The sequence below is a fragment of the Lipotes vexillifer genome, unplaced genomic scaffold (assembly GCF_000442215.2).
Source record: "Lipotes vexillifer unplaced genomic scaffold, Lipotes_vexillifer_v1.1 scaffold445, whole genome shotgun sequence".
Taxonomy (NCBI): domain Eukaryota; kingdom Metazoa; phylum Chordata; class Mammalia; order Artiodactyla; family Lipotidae; genus Lipotes; species Lipotes vexillifer.
Window position 1 is genome coordinate 2,185,828 of NW_006774995.1, and position 8,704 is coordinate 2,194,531.

The 8,704-nt window shown below is 38.6% G+C and overlaps 1 non-coding gene across 1 annotated transcript; it reads left to right on the top strand.

Moving 5' to 3' along the window:
- Nucleotides 1-4,662: 4,662 nt before the first annotated feature.
- Nucleotides 4,663-4,734, top strand: TRNAE-UUC (transfer RNA glutamic acid (anticodon UUC)). Its single transcript has one exon. It is a non-coding gene; the product is annotated as a tRNA-Glu (tRNA).
- The last annotated feature ends 3,970 nt before the right edge of the window (nucleotides 4,735-8,704 follow it).

The following is an 8,704-nucleotide window of genomic DNA, read 5'->3' on the forward strand; positions in this document are numbered from 1 at the left end:
CTCACAATGGTGTTGCAGACTAACATTCACAGACTGTGAAGAATGGACTGGATGAAGGAAGGATGGTGAAGAATTTTTTAGTTAGGCAAAATTCCAATTAAGTATTGCTATACAAAGGGATATTTGGGAATTCCTGGCAGTCCAGTGGTTAGGACTCTGGGCTTTCACTGCCAAGGGCCCGGGTTCAATCCCTGGTCAGGGAACTAAGATCCCACAAGCTGCACAGCCAAAGGGGGAAAAAAAGAGGAACGGATGCAAAGGGCAAAGGGATATTCTAATAGCCAAATCAGAGTTTGGGTAAACAAATTATAATATTTTACATGATAACCTTATAAAAGGTTAGATTGTTAGAGCATTCTTTCTTATAGTTTAATGTGCATCCAAATCATCTTGTTAAAACGAACATTGCTGGGTCCCACCCCTAGAGTGTCTTAGATCTGGGGTAAGGTTCAAGAATTTACATTTCTAGGGCTTCCCTGGTGGTGCAGTGGTTGAGAGTCTGCCTGCCAATGCAGGGGACACAGATTCGTGCCCCGGTACAGGAAGATCCCACATGCCATGGAGCGGCTGGGCCCGTGAGCCATGGCCGCTGAGCCTGCGCGTCCGGAGCCTGTGCTCTGCAACGGGAGAGGCCACAACAGTGAGAGGCCCACGTATCGCAAAAAAAAAAACAAAAAAACAAAAAACAAAAAAAAAGAATTTACATTTCTAACAAATGCCCAGGTGTTGCTGTTGCTCACTCCTCTGGGAATCTCATTTTGAGAACTGCTGGATTAGAGGAATAGCCTGTTAAGAGCTGTTCAACCAGTGTTTTTTCATAGGTGGGACAAAGGCCATCTATGTAAGAATCACCAGTAGAGTTTGTTAAAGATGCTGGTTATCCAGGCCCTACTCTCAAAGGTTTGGATTAGTAGCTTTGGAGAAGAACCTACAAATCTATTTTAAACAAGCTCGCCAGGAGAGTTCTTATGTCACTAAGGTTTGTGAACCACTCTGTTAAACTGTGTGAAGCTCTTTTAAGCCATCATCCACCCCTGTGTGCTCTGTGTAGTAAGCAGGTGACTGAAGTGGCATATCCTTACCCTCCATTGGTATCACTGTGGCACAGAAGTAAGCACTGAGATTTTTGGAGCTTGATAGAGAAGGGTTCAGGTGCTGTGTGTGCCACTTTCTATTTGGGTGACTTCAGACAATGGGACTTAACCATTCGGGGCTTTAAGTTCCTAATCTGTAAAATGGAATAATAATAATGAATAGTATTACATAATAATCACTTAACATAATATCTGATACTTAATAGGTAAGCAATCAGTAAACACTAGCTCTTCTATGATTCCTTCCTATTTCCTATTCCCAGTAGTGTATTATATGCTGTTGACCCACTAGACCTGTCTCTTCTGGGGTAGGGGAAACTGTCTTCCTAGTTTTCTATGCCAGTTGACATCAGTGGGAAGAATACCAAAGGAAAAGATAAAAAGGACTTTGGGACCTAACAGCTGAGCAGAAAAAAAAAAGAAAAAACACTCTTCTCTGGGTAGTGCTGGTGACAAGTGAGCAGATAGGAAGATTGCTTTTGGGAGTTGTTCACTGCCTGTTTGGTTACAACTCTTGTCCACATTCATAATGACACACATGTCCTCCTGTTACACGCTCCAGGACTCTGCAATGCATTTTCATGCACACTTAGATGAGGGATGTGCATGCTTGTACATATTTAGAGGAGACATAGTAGAGGAGGTGGAAGAGGGTAGTCAGGAAAAATGAGGAAGACTGTTTGGAAGCTCACAACAGACCATAAAGCCCAGAGCTATTTTCAGGGTGGCCCAAAAGCCTGGCACCGTTTTGTTGACTTATGTTGTTTCCCTGCATCTGTCCAGTCACACAAGGAAAGGGATAATATTTTTTTCCTGAGTCCTTGCAGCACAAGGCCAAGTAGATGGACTCTGGTAAAGAGAGTAAGTGAATGTTTTGGCCTCATCTGTTCAACTGATCAAATAGCCCTTCTCACAGAGCCAGTTTTCTCTTGTCTTTTTAGATTTTTTTTTTTTGTGTGAGTATCTTCGTGTCAAAATGTACCTGCAATTTAAAGGACAGGATATTCTGGCTTCAAAAGAATCTTTCCTAGCTCTTACCTTGCTTGTGCTGCAGGTGTTTATTATATATATAATATATTCTTTTTATGAGCTCTGAACAGTTATAATTCCAAACAAACATGAGACAACAGGCCTAAAATTCAAAATGAATTTTTTTTTTTGTCTGTGCTAAATTTTAGTTCCTCTGATCATCAAAAGATGATAAAATGAAAAATCTAGGTATGTGGCACAAAAACAGGCACATAGATCAATGGAACAGCATAGAAAGCCCAGAAAGCATAGAAAGCCATAGGACTAGAAATGTCAAACAAATGAAGGAAGACTCCAGTTCTCCTTAAACCTCTGTAGTGTTTGCATCTTTTACAACAAGACTCCAAGCAGCCGAGGGAGACTGAGGCTGAGAGCTGCTGCCCACCTCATACAAGGTCATTCAGCAGTCAGAGCTGAACCTAGTTTAGGATCGTTTGCAGTGTATTTTGTCTGGTACACACACATCTGTATGTGCCTCACATATTTTCCTGTTGTCATCTGAGCATGTACAGAGAAAAATGACCATATGGGTTGTATTTCTGGCTGTTTTCCTTTAATTTCAGGCTTTGTGTATGAGGTCATAGTTATTTACTTTTGCTTTACTCCTTCATGTCCTCCTTCAGGTTATTGACAAAGTGTTGATGCCAGGAAGATTAAAGAAGTCTTTGGTGTTACTCAGAAAAAAGAAGCTGTACACCAGGTAGAAGTGACCCGTAGTCTTCGCAGAGAAATTAGCACCAGCAATAGATCCATGTTTTCCTTCATAGAAAGGTCTATTTTCAGGAATTAAAAAAAAAAAATTCTATATATTAATAGTGAACATACCTTGGTTGTAACTGAGAATTAGGGCTCCTGATTCAACTGTCATTAATTTGCAAACTGTCACAAGATATTCCTTTACTTTCCTTATTTACTTTTTATAGTGATACAACAAGCAAAAAAAAATACAGATGTATCCTATTAGAAAAGAATCCACATTCAAAATGGGAAATATTACAAAACAGATAAGTTATAGAGTTAGCCTGTATAATTCCTTGATTTCTAAAAGGCTTTTCTTCAAGAATTCTTTTAACTGGGATGAATCTAATATACTTTGGATTTTATTTATGGATAACAAGGAAATAGGAGGTGGTGGTAGAAGAGGAGAGAAGCCAGAGAAAGGTAAAATGTTTTAGGAAACCATAGTGATTTACTTTTTATAGTGATACAACAAGCAAAAAAAAAATACAGATGTATCCTATTAGAAAAGAATCCACATTCAAAATGGGAAATATTACAAAACAGATAAGTTATAGAGTTAGCCTGTATAATTCCTTGATTTCTAAAAGGCTTTTCTTCAAGAATTCTTTTAACTGGGATGAATCTAATATACTTTGGATTTTATTTATGGATAACAAGGAAATAGGAGGTGGTGGTAGAAGAGGAGAGAAGCCAGAGAAAGGTAAAATGTTTTAGGAAACCATAGTGATTAAAGATCAATAAAAAGTGAAAAACAAACAAAAAAAAACACTTAGAAAATTGTTAAGCCAAGAGAAAAATATTAAATTCATGTTTCATGAAAATGTGATACGAAATGAAAATTTTTATGGCTTGTAAGATGGAAAGTGTCTTTTCCTTGTAGTAAAAGCTATCTTTCACACAGAAGAGAGGTATGGTCGTGCACTTTGAGAAAACAAGACATGCCATGAATGATGAGAATGATGAAGTGCTCTATTTCAGCAAGTTGAGGGCAGAAAACAAAACCCCAGACAACTGGATAGAGCTTCAGCATTGTGGAAAGTAGGATACTGTTTCATTATTCTACCATGCACTTTGAAATCTAAACATTATTGCCAAATACAAAAAGGTGATCTGTATATTTGTATGCTGAATAGCATGCATTCTTAATGTCTTTTGGTGATTTTGTTGTCAGAGCATATTTAGTCCTTGCTTTCATTTTTACTACCAAAGTAAATTAAACCATCTATAAGGTCCTAAACAGCAAAGCTGTTTCTTTTCTATTTGTCAGCAAGCACTAGCTGAGCTCTCAGGAAAGGACTTCTTCCCTGCTTGTCTACTGTGGCATCTCTGTTTTGCCAAGATGGCTGCACAGGCTGCATAAGAAACACCAGGCTATGAATCAGTGGGAAAACAGATTCAGAAATCTAGGGAGTCAAACTTTCAGTTTTTTACAGAGCTTGGGAATCTGGCCAGGGACTCAAACCTGAAATGGAGAGACATAAACTGAATCTGATCTACTATAGCATATTAGAAAAATCTCCTTTCCTTCCATCCTAAATGGCAACATCCTTATTGGTGTTTTTCTTCCAAATGTAGGAATAATACATACTCTTTTTTCTTTATTTTACTGAAGTATAGTTGATTTACAATGATGTGCTAATTTCTGCTGTACAGCAAAGTGACTCAGTTATACACATGTATACATTTTTTAAAATATTCTTTTCCATTATGGTTTAACCCAGGAGATTGGATATAGTTCCCTCTGCTATATAGTAGGACCTTGTTGTTTATCCATTCTAAATGTAATAGTTTGGGGAATTCCCTGGTGGTCCAATGGTTAGGACTCGGCGCTTTCACTGCAGTGGCCCAAGTTCAATCCCTGGTCGGGGAGCTAAGATCCCACGTGGAGTGACAAAAAAAAAATTTTTTTTTTTAATGTAATAGTTTGCATCTACTAACCCCAAACTCCCAGTCCATCCCTCTCCCCTCCTCCCCCTCCCTTGGCAACCACAAATCTGTTCTCTATGTCTGTGGGTCTGTTTCTATTGCGTAGATAGGTTCATTTGTGCCATATTTTAGATTACACATATAGGTGATATCATATGGTATTTGTCTTTCTCTTTCTGACTTACTTCACTTGATACGATAATCTCTAGTTGCAAAAATGATATATACTCTTTAAGGAGAAAAAGCATTATGTACAAAGTAGAAAGTGAAATTCTCTTCCCTTCCCCCAATGTCATCACCTCCCAGACATAACCCACTGTTAATATTTTGTTATAAATTATTCCAAATATTTTCTAAAAATGTGAACACAATTTTGTTTCTCTGAAACGAAAATACACTTTTGTTTTGTCATGTGGTCTTTTACCTTAACACTATGTATTGGGCATCTCCCTGAGTCGTTATCTACAGACCTACAGCTCATTCTTCAAACAGCATTATTATTATTTATTTAACAGATCTTTCAGTGATGGGCACTGCCCCTGTTATGCATGGTGCTGCAAGGAATATCTTTCCACTTATATCTTTCCATACTTACCCTTTCATTTCCTATGAGAAATCTCCCAATGTGGAATTGAGGGGTCGAAGAGTATGCATGATTTACATTGTAGTGCATGTGGCTAATGGCCCTCCAGAAATGTCCTAAACGCACTCCCGCTGGATGTGTACAAAAGCATTATATCTCCCATACCTTTGCTCAAACCGAATATTGTCAGTCTTCTTAACATTTATCAAACCGATAGGCAAAAAACCAATATCTAATTTTTCTATAATTTACATAAGAACTGTTTTGTTTTGTTTCCTGAACCTAGATCTAGTTATGTTTTCTTCAGGAGAATTTTCTATCCTTTGGCTTGGGGAACACTCCCCTGCTCTCAACCTCTGCCCCATCCTGCTTGTGAGTACGTTGCTGCTGGTCGTTGTTGGTCTTGTGCCACAGTCTGTTCCCCTAGCTGAGCAGAGGGGTAGTTTTGCTTTCTGTCTCTGACATAGATTCTCATTGTATTTACATGCACACACATTCACAAATCACAATCACAAATACACCACAGCATATACATACATACAATCTCTCTCCCTCTCACACACACCACATCACACACAAAATCATATATGCAATCATATCACACACACCACGTCGTCTGATAGAGTGTCATTACAACAATCAAAATGAAATCAGGTTTCTGACTAGTTCGGAGGCCCGTCACATTCCTGGGACACTTCAAACACTCCCAGATGACTGTGGCTTTTCTTGAGTATCATCTTTATCGTGTCAATTCTCTGGTCCCTTGTTCTTGGAGCTTTCCTGCAGGCTGAGGGCTATTTCCTCTTGGCTGGGCACAAAGAACCCCGGTAAAAGGGAGAACTGAAGTTCTTGGGTACCAACTCAAATTTACAAGAAATGTTTTAAATCTGTTCTCTCTCTCAACCACACCAATATATGTTATTTCCCCTTGAATTTTGTCACATGGATTTTAACCAATTAAACTGTGGAAAGACCTAAGTAGATCCAGTTTTGTCTGGTTTCTGCTTAAAACATTCTGATTTACCATTAGCCCAATGTTTCTTTCCTAATGCACAATTTTCTTTATTGATTTTTTTCCCCTTTGTCATCAGCATTGCTCAAAACAGAACTACTAAAATATGCTGACCTTTTTTCTTTCCTCAGAGATTCTTAGCAATAAGACTTACACAGAACATATCCATCAAATCCACTATTTAATTAAAATACAAGGTTAGGTTGGGAAAATATAAATAATAGAGCTGGTAAGGAATTTGTATATGAACACTAATTCTCCCTCTAGTTTTCTGTATATGAACCTGGGTCTAACTCTTTAGAGTTTGTATAACACAGTTATGAGCCAAATGGGCCTGGGCTTGCATCCTATGTGTGTGTGAACTCAGCATAATTTTCCTTTCTGAGTTTCAATTTTTTTTGTGTATAAAATGGGGTTAATAAAAGTACCACTAGCCATGAGGATTAAATGAGTACTTTGAACAATATAAGACTTCACTAAATGTAATAATGTTATTACATGGTAATAATATTATTTTTATTCATTCAAAAGTGCTTATTGAGCATCCACCATGTACCAATATTGTATAAGGAATTAAGGAGAAAGTGGTGATTAAACTTAGTGATGAACTTGGTTGCTGCTCTGAAGAAGCTTTCTCTGGTGATGAGGAAGAAAATCTAACAAAAGTTTTCAAAAAATGAGGACAAGGGAAAAGTTCAGTGTGTAATTGGGTTGCTCATAGCACCTCATAGCTCTGATTAGGACACAATCAGGGAAGACTTCCTGGAAGGAGTGGCACTGGGTTTTCCTCAGGCTGCAGGAAGTCTAGGGAGATGTGTTTGGATGTACACTTTAGTTTTCTTCTATGCAATACCTGACTTCATCATATATTAAAATAATCAACATTCATGGACCCCCTAATGTCAACTAGGCTCAAAGATAACCCTGACATGAGTCCCATTCTCAAGGATTCTCATTTCTTGGGACACAGAACCTGTGTGTACACTGTGATAATAATTATTGCTAACATTTACTGTCTGTGTGCTATGTGGTAGGCTCTAAGTACTTTGCATGGATTAGTTCATTTAATCCCCACAGTCAAAGGTATGAGGAACACACCATTGTTATACCCATTCTAGGGATGATTAAACTGAGGCTACTGAATTTAAGGACTTATCTTAGTTTACATTGCTAGGAAGAGGTAGGATCAGGTGCATGAACTACATCACTTTAGTGGAGGTGTATAGGTAGGAAGGAGGAAGCTAGTCTTAGAAGAAGAAATATTTCCTTCCCCCAATTCTTCCTTTCCTCTTTTTTAATATGTGACTTTCCTCACAGTGGTCTTCATTCTTTTGGCTTTGGTCACCGAAGGGTTTTTCCTCTTGTCAACATGCAAATACCACTGGATGGAGTTAACCCATAGGAGTTAAAACTCATTCCGAAAAGTTCATCAGATCTTTAAGGTAGTGAGTCAGGAGAGAATCTAAGACACTGGATGAGAGGGAAGAACCCCGGATTGGAGGGCGGGGAGGGAGAGCGGAATTAGCAGCAGGGATGTGTAGCTTCAAGACACACCCTCCCTTTTATGTTTATGCATATATCTGCTTTGGGGGCTCTTTATTCCTTCCTATAGGTCTGGGGTTCTCTTTGATATCTTTTCGCTTCAGCCTAAGCAACTCATTTTATTACTTCATGTATCTCAGCACTGATGGTGACAAATTTATTTGGCTGGTCTTTCTGAAAATGTCTTTATTTCACCTTGGTTTTTGAAGGATATTCTGTTGGATATAGAACTTTATGGCAAGAGTTTTCTTTGTTTCTGCTTTTATTTACACACACACACACACTCACTCACACACACACACACGTTTCTTTAAAAGATTAATACTGTTAAAAGCAAAAATAACCAGTATTTGGGGTTAAAAATATATGTATAAGTGAGATATAAGACAAGGACCATGGCGGGGGAGGGTGTAAAGAGAATTATACTGACAAAAGTCTATTACACTGTTCATGAATAAATACAATATTTGAAGACAAAAAAAGACACACCTTTCTGCCTCACACTTGGGCAGAACTGTCTCTAGACTGGCCCTTCTCAGGGTCTGCGAGCCCCACCTGCTTTCCTGTACTCACACTTCACTCGGCCTGCTTTTCAATTCCTCCTTTATTTTAGGACCTTTGCCTTATTCTACATCCTCTATTCCACCTTTCCTCCCTTCCTCTAAGGCATAAAATGGGCCCAGGATTAAGGCTTTGGGGCATTCCCGCACCACCATGTAAGCACAGGCACTCGTTGTCTGCAGTTCTTTTTCTGTTGAGGGTCTTTCCTCAGCAGGA